The following is an 8,511-nucleotide window of genomic DNA, read 5'->3' as shown; positions in this document are numbered from 1 at the left end:
CGGCTGGGACGCGGGAGCCTGCTGCGCGAGGAGGCGGCCAGCAGAGGGCGACGGTGAGGGCCGGGAGCGTGGGCTGGGGAGGTGGGCTCCAGGACCGCAGACAGGCGCCAGCATCCTGGGCAGCGCGCGGGGTGGGTGCAAGCTCGCGCCGCGGGGGCCTGGCTCCTTTCTCCCAGGGTTTAGTGACAATCACGAGCAGGCAAACCTCCCGTTAGGGGAGTGATGGGCCCAGCGGAACTGTTCCTGCTCCCATCACCTTTTCCAGGTTTTCGAGGCCATAAAATCAAGTCTCTCCTCGCGATATAGAGCCCCAGGGTTTAAATTGCCCATTATTCAGAAAGCGAGAGCTTTCTGCGCTCTTACTTAGTGTTTATGGACCCTTGGGCGTCGCTGACACTGATTCCCTTGTCCCAGGTCCCGTGTCCGGGCTCTTGGCCTCAGTTAATACCAGCAGGAGGCTGCTTTACAGTGGCCTGGAGTATCTTGGACTGCTGTTTCTGCTTGTCTTTTTACTTTTCTACTTCTGATTCTGATTTTTAAAGTAGTGTTCGTTTTTGAAATTTCATAAAAGTATAACATTCAAGGAACAAAAAATAAAAATCTTACTGCAAGCCACCAGAGTCATTGTAGCATATAACAATTTGATATATCTACTCTGATTTTAATTTTTCATAAATCAAAATTATTCATGATTCAATTTCGTATCCTGCTTCCCCCTTAATCTTATGTCATGCATCTTTTTATGTCACTAAGAACTCTTCATAAACATAATTTTTAGTGGCTGCCTCATGGGCTGGGGATGGAAGTATTGTAATTTACTTAGCTGCTCAATTTCCTCTTAACCATATTTGCTCTCTTTTTTCAGTAGGAATGTCTCTCTCTTTGGTGGAGAAGGGCTGCGAAGACCTGCGTGCTCTTCCTTCTCTGTCATAGATTACTCTTACACAGTCTTTCTCGAGAAGGGGACTCGCGCTTCCCATGGTCCCTGACCTATCGAACGCGCTTCGCCTTCATGTTGTCTTAGCATTTTCTCCTAAGCTTTAGCTCGCTGTGCTATTTAACTTTCCCGTTCTAATCTTACCCACGCTACCACTTGCCCTTCTTTCCGTCTTTGGTACACGCCCTTTCCAAATATCAATCTACCAGAATGTCCCCTGTGCAGGTGTGCTTTGGGTGCGTCCAGCTGGGGCTGACCAAGGACTCCCTTGTGCAGCGCCCCTAAGCGGCTGAAACTTCTATCCGTTCACTGTGTAGCACGTCCGCACTGCAAAGAGATGGCTGCTGGGTAAAACTTCATGCAGAAAGCTTGAGCTTACTGGGATTGGGTCCTTTAGTTGTCTCAAGAAAATGTACATGCAGTTCAACAGAAACAGGTCTTTCAGTCTACGTGGGCTGCTTATATAAGTTCTCGGTCACTGTGACAGAATATCGGAGGTAAATAATGTAAAGAAGGAAAGGTTTCCTTCCGTACCCGGCTCCAGAGGCTCAGCTGGCTTCATGGTCAGCTGGCTCCATTGCTTTTAGGCCGGAGCCAAGGTAGAAATACCAAGGCACAAGGGAATGGTGGAGCATGGTGTGGAAATCTGCTTACCTTGTGACTGCCAGAAAGGGTGGGGAGGAGGAGAGGAGGGGAGAGAAGGAGGTGAGGGAGAGGTACCCGCGGGCCTAGGTCTCTGAGGTGCTCCTTTAATGCCCTCCCTGTGTACCTCTGTGACTTCTGGACTCTTGTATTCTGCATGCCTGCAAACCCAGCACCACCAGGACGATGCCGGCATGGTCCGCCAGCTGGAGCAATAGCCCGTTCTCGCTGAGTCACGGCTGTGCTGGCCTTGGAGCGCCTGGACAGCGACGCAGTGAAATGGCCCCTGGGCAGTGCCAGTCCTCTCAGCAACCAGGCCTTCCTGGGCTCTGATTTTGCATGTGCTCTTTTTTCAAGCTGCACATGCGTGAGTGTAAACCTGTGAGCAGGGGAGGGAGGGATATCTTAGTGTCTTTTCCTCATAGACACCAGTAGTTTTTGATCAGGACTCACTGTACAAACTGGCCTAACCCTATTTATATCCCTGCAGATCTGGTCCCCAAATACAGTTACCCTGGTGCTCGTGGCTCCGATGTGCACGTTTTGGGGGACTTGACTTAGTTCGTAGCAAGAGACAATACAATATTGTAATGCTCTGCAAATTGTATATGTAATGGGAAACTTTACTGCTTGGAATTTTGTTTTAATGAATGAAAAGAATAATTTCACCTCTTGTTGGCCCTACTAGAAAGATGGCACCGTGATTGGGTGTTTTTGTTGCCAATCATCTCAAAATCAAAAGTCCGGACTTTAACCATTTATGTCACAAGTCTAAGAGAGCCTGACGGTGGACAAACCTCACTTCACTCCTTTTACTGGGAATGGGCACAGGGAGTTTAATGCTTGAAGATGTGAACTATTTTAAGGAAACATATCACTACTAGAGGGCTAAGAAACGAGTGTGGAGTATTTTGAGCCTTTGTCAGAAGATAGTCACTCTATCTAGGTCCTACTCTGTGACAGAGGGGCACTGTCCCAGGCCCTCCAGAGGCAGAGGTAATGAGCAAGATCCTCAGACTCTCTGGGCAAACATTCTGGTGAGGAAGCAAGCACCAGACAAATCTGTAATATGTAGGTGGACATGCCTTACAAAAAGTAAAGCAAAGCAAGCTTCAGGTGAATTCCTAGGGAGGGCTTTTCACAGGAAGTCTGCGGAAGACGCTGTCATCTGAGGAGGGACCTGAGGCAGGTGTGGGAAGAGCCATGCAGACACGCCAGAGAGCATCCTGGGAGACAGACCTGCTGAGAAAGCGTTCCTCGTGTGCAGTTCTTACAAGAATTCACTGAATTCTGCAGATAAGAGTCTGTTATTAAGCTGGGGACCATTCTGGGTCTCTGGCCAAGAGTTCCTCCCAAACAGGAGAGGTGCTGCTCTCCTCTTCTGGCCAAGACATGAGCTTGGTCCTTTGCTTTCTGGGAGGGACCAGGGCCCAGGTATTTGCAAAACACAAGTATCTTCAGATACTGGTAGATGTTTAATGATTGTTTTAAAACAAAGTAAGCTCCGGCAAAAGTCCTTATACTCGGAGTGAGTGTTACACAAAGTGAACCAGGAGATCTTTCTGTCTTGAGCTGCTTCTCATCATGGTGTCCTGAGATAAAATGGACCAAGGAGCCCTGTGTACTATGTGCCCCTCATGACTGTGGAGTACGTGGGCAAAGAAGGGTTCCAAGAAGCCTTCCTGTAAAGTGCTTGAGCTGGCTTAACATTTTTCGCCCTCAAGGATGATGGGATCCTGTCCTGTTGTGTGTAGACCAAGCTCATTAATGAGGCTTTTGAACTTCTGTAACGAACCTTACGTGACACCTAATTCCACTCTGATTGAATTCATAACAAACATCACTTCTAACGTGTTACTTCCAATCAGTAGTGGACTAGTCACAAGTAGCTGTTTTCTACAGTGCGCCTCTAAGTGAACACTCCAGTCAGTTTAGTTGCACCACTTGTCAGAGTGTCCCAATCCCCAGAAGCCAAGGATAGCCAGGCCCCCATCTGGGTTTTTCTCACCTTGCAGCCCGTATCCTTTCCCATGAGCTGTCTTTTTTCAGCCTTACTTCATGATTCTTAGACACCACAGGCTTTTTCCTCTTTAATTTTTCCTATCATTGGTTTTTGTCTCTAGACCTGTGCTGTTCCCGCATGCCTGGAATGACTCAGTTATGGCTTAAATCTAACATATCTCCCTGAAGTCTCGTGTGATCAGGGGTAGAGCTTGGGGAGGGTGATAGGTCACGGAGGGTCACTCATCGGGGGAAAGCTGATGTGCTGCTCAGAGGTGCCCACTGCATGACCTGGCAGGAGCTGTGCCTGGCATAGCCTCCCTGGCCTCTTGCCTCCTGGCCACTGTGGGGCAAGCAGCTGGCCTCCACAGTGCCCATGCCCAGCTCCTCTGCCCCGGAGCCAGCCAGCCATGGTCTGAACATGCTGAAATCACGAGTCAAAGTGAACCTCCTTGATTTTAAATTATAGCTATCAGATATTCAGTCTCAGTCACCACAAATGCCTAACACATCTCTCCAAAGTGGCAGCGGGGGAATTTTCCCAAGGGAGGTCTCCTGCTGTTCTGAGATGAGCTGGCTGGGGTCACGAAGAAAGCACCTGTAGTCCTGCTCCCTGGGAGGCTGAGCAGGAGAATCCCAAGATCAAGATGAGGCTGAGCAATTTTGCAAGATCTTGTCTCAAAATTACAAACAAAGAAGATGCTGGGTTCAACCCCCAGAAAAAGGAAAAGCAATACTGAGCACAGTAGTGGGTCCCTCACATTTATTAGGGAGCTTGCTACACGGGGTGCTGCAGCATCCCCTCCTGATGAACAGGTGTTCACAATGCTCTAACTGTCAGTATCTGCAGCAAGGGTGTGGGGGTACAGCCGGGTCTGTAAGTGGGGGTGAGGAGGCGTGGCTCGGAGCTGGGGCCATTCCGCCGTGTTTCATTTTTATTTATTTATTTATTTATTTATTTATATTTTTTTCATAATTTTATTGATAAACAAATAGCAATGAGACAGTTTCAAATCAAATTGGTAGGACAATTTCAATAACTAACACACTACATACATTCTTCTTAGTGGTTAATTGCTGTACAAGATGTGGACTTGAGATACTATTTACAAACACCATTAGAACAAATCATTCTATTCATTAAAAACAGGGCAGCCAGGAGATGCCCTGCAGGCTTGAGCCAGGCTGGGCCTTGAGTGTTCCCAGGCACTGAGAAGGGCACACAGGCTGCCCTGTCACAGACCCTATTTTTCTTTTTTTCAAAGAATAGAAATTTATTTTTTTTAATGTTTGTGTATGTTCTTCCCATTCTTTTTTTTCCATAATTTTATTGAGAAACAAATAGCAATGACACAGTTTCAAACCAAATTGGTAGGACAGTTTCAATAATTAACACATTGCATACATTCTTCCTAGTGGTTAATTGCTGTACAAGATGCGGACTTGATATCCTATTTACAAACACCATTAGAACAAATCCCTCTATTCATTAAGAGAATGTAACTATATATCTAACCTAACCACTTTGAATGCACAGATACCAAATGGACATTCATCTGTATACCTTTTTTTGTTAAGTTATATCATTTAAATATTATAGGTGTGTAAACTGAGCAAAATATTCTAAAAGAGTTCAGAGGTCCATAATAGTATTGGGTCTTCCGCTTGACTGGCAATGTCAGAAATTGACTTGAGTCCCCTACAGCTCCACATAACAGCATGGCTTTACTTCTTATACTTCAGTTTTATACTTTTCTGCTGGTAAAGCAGGACCTATGCAACAAGAGTTGTAGTTTTTTGGTCTGAGAAGGTCAGTGAAATCCCCTCAGGATTTATCCTGAGATCCTGTACCTCAGATTGTAGAACCTTTGTCAGTGTCAGCCATGTGGATGAGTCACGGCCAATGCTTGGCCAATGTGCTCTCTGTGAAAGCCTGAGAGAATGTTTTCTCTCCATGTGACTTTCCTTAGGCACACTCTACATCATCCATCACTTTCCTCTTTGGCCCCATAATCTCCTTGATCAGAAGATTTGGGACATTACTGAGTTACGTGACGTTACAGTACAAGTTCTCATATGTCCTGAGTCTTAAGTGACCTTGGAAGGCTAGGGCCAAAATGTTGGCTTTCCTTGCGGCCCTCCTTTTTCTCTAATTTTGGTCAGCAAACTTAGGTTGTTAACCATCCAGAAGACAAGCTTATTGTCACTACCATACAACCTAGGCTGTTAAGTTTAACGTCACTATCTGTCTGAATATCAAACATCTTAGGCCTAACATGGAACAGGTATTTTTCATCAAGTATTGATATGTTGAACTTTAAGTCCCTATAGAATATGATGAAAAAACATTTAAAAATTAGAATCTATTTTAAAAAATAGGCATAAAGAATTATATACTTCTTATGTTTACACATAAGTCCAAAAATCTAACCATATACAATCTTGAAGCAGGACAGTCCCACAATATTCCTTTTCCTATCTTTGCCTTCATTCACCACCCCCTTCTTTTTGAACAATCATCTACTCGAGAGACAGCACAGCAACAACTGGCATGTAATGACAAGCAGCCCGAATTCAGAAGACCAGAAACAGACCCTATTTTTCAATGCAGAGGAAAAATTGGGGAGTGACAAGGTCTCTCTCGGGCATTTGTCTGACAATCTAACCCGTGCTTTCACCCTCTTTGTTCTGTTCCTGGAAGGTGCCAAAACCAGCGCCAACAGCAATGGAAAGAGTTTAGTGGGAAAATGGGGTCTTTCTGCTGCCTGGGCCTGCATCGGGGCCTGCTGCACACGCCCCTATCGGCAGTAGGTGGCCTCACTTTGGGCCAAGGAATCCCTGTGGGACTTCACAACCACTCAGCTGCTGTGTTACAGGCAGATGTGAGCACGAAATGGGTCCCTCAGCAGCACCTTCCAGCGTAGATTTTCATGCCATTGTTTTCTCGACATCAGATGACAAGATTTTTTATTGTTGGAGTTGAAATTGCTTTTAAAATGAAATCTCCATCTTTGTATCTAGTTTCTTTAATACTGTGTATTATTATTTCAGTACTGTATAGCGTTCAGTATGGTGTATTGTTATTTACTGTGAGACATTGGATAAATCATTTGATATTATTTTTGACAGATGTTGTGATGTAATTTGGTGACAAGGAGACCCCTGGGCAAAGTGCAAAGGTGGTGAAGTGTTTGTCTTTTGCTTCCTCGGATTTCTCTTTCTCTTCTGCGTGCCCCGGTACCGTCCCCAGGCACGCAGGCCTCAGGCTCACCCAGCTCCGCCATGGTGGCTGCCGTGGCCAGCCAGTCGGGCCCACCCCTGCCCCATCTTCACTCGCCAGCTGCGTTCCTTTTCCTGACGATGCTGCTGACTGGAAAGACAGTGTCAGGCGGTGCTCACAGTCGCAGGGCAAGCGCTGGTGACGGACCCGCTGCGTATGGCTGCTTGCATCTCGCATGAAGGCGCTCTCTATGGACTTGTACCTGGACTTAGCTTCATATTTTAGCCTTCAATTCTCTGAGCGTAGGCTTATTCTGAGACAGTACTCCCTTTCCATTTTCATTTTATTTGCAGCATTTGAACCTATATGTTAAGAAATCTAGATTGTAAAGAACAAGAGTACTTCTAAAATTGTTAATATTTTCAAAATGCGCCGAGTTATACGAGGCAGGATGTGCTCAACTGTGGGCAACAAAGATCTGGAACAATGGCTTAGTCGAGACGTGTGCTACTTTTCTCCCCAAAAAGTAGCGCTAGAGGTGCAGCCAGGTCTTGGGGGTGGTTGTGTGGTGCTGGAGACCCAGGATGCTTTGCTCTGCCCTGCCAAGAAGGCTGCCACCCTCCAAGAGGGTGCTTCTCCGTGGCGTAGTACAGCCTCAGCTCAGCCAAGCCAGGCATGTGGCCATGCAGAATGGACAGGCGTGTGGCACTGTGGCCAGCTGGCCAGCCCTGGGCCCTCTCACAGCACTGGAGATTCATTATCAAGGATGAAGGGCTGAATGGACCCTGGAAAACAAATGGGCATCTCTGTGACAATTTTCTATTTTGAAATGATGAAATTTGAAACGAGTACTTAGGGTTGGAGAGATCGCTCAGCGCTTAAGCATCTGCCTGGCAAGCCTGGGGTCCTGAGTTTGATCCCTTGTACAGCAAAAAATGAAACAAAACAAATAAACAAACAAATAAAATAAAATACAAAACTTAAATAAATCCAAAGTTATATATAAAAAAAGAGAAACTTATGTGCACTTATGGGGGGAACACACAGAACTGGAAAAAAGCAAAAAGAGGACCCACGAATGAGCTCTTTCGACATTTTGCCTTTCTATTTCCTTTTCTTCACTCCATTTCTATAATTTCAGTCTTTTAGGGTTTTTTTTTTTAATGTATTTGGTTGTTGCAGGGTCTCGCTATGCAGTTGGGACTCGTGGTTATCCTCTGGCTTTCAGCCTCCCCAGCCCTGGGATTACAGGCCTGCACCACTACATCCGGACTCCAGCCGGCTCAGCCTGCCCCAGGGGTGAGGCTGGCGTAGCATGAAATGCTGGGGATCCAACCACAGTCCCTATGCTTGCCTAAATAGGTGCTTTAGTCTGCTGAGCTGTCTTGCTGGCCCCAAGGAAATTTAGACTAGCAAGTGTTTTCAAAAGTACAAATAACTGGGCTGGGGAGATAGCTCAGTGGTTTAAGTGCCTGCCTGGCAAGCACAAGGTCCAGGGTTCGATCCCCCTACTGCATGCTGTGCCAGCCTGGATCCTTGTGCGCTCTGTTCAGGCCACTGAAACTGGGCATGTGGCTCACACCTGTAATTCTAGCACTGGGGAGGCTCAGATAAGAGGATTACCATGAGTCTTAGCTGCATAGAAAGACCCTGAACCAAATAAATAAATGAATAAAAAATAAAAAAAATCAAACAAGAGTACCAACAACTG

General features: G+C 46.2%; 1 long non-coding RNA gene across 1 annotated transcript in view; it reads left to right on the top strand.

The window, feature by feature from the left end:
- Positions 1–8,060, top strand: part of LOC111818722 — a 12,108-nt gene extending 4,048 nt beyond the window's left edge. The window contains exon 3 of the long non-coding RNA XR_002822635.1: positions 7,983–8,060. This is a non-coding gene — a long non-coding RNA (uncharacterized LOC111818722). The remainder of the gene's footprint in view (positions 1–7,982) is intronic.
- Positions 8,061–8,511: the final 451 nt, after the last annotated feature.

The sequence above is a fragment of the Octodon degus genome, unplaced genomic scaffold (assembly GCF_000260255.1).
Source record: "Octodon degus isolate 3935 unplaced genomic scaffold, OctDeg1.0 scaffold00100, whole genome shotgun sequence".
NCBI classification, from domain to species: domain Eukaryota; kingdom Metazoa; phylum Chordata; class Mammalia; order Rodentia; family Octodontidae; genus Octodon; species Octodon degus.
The sequence above is the reverse complement of the archived record's forward strand: the minus strand, read 5'-3'. Positions and strand labels throughout refer to the sequence as shown.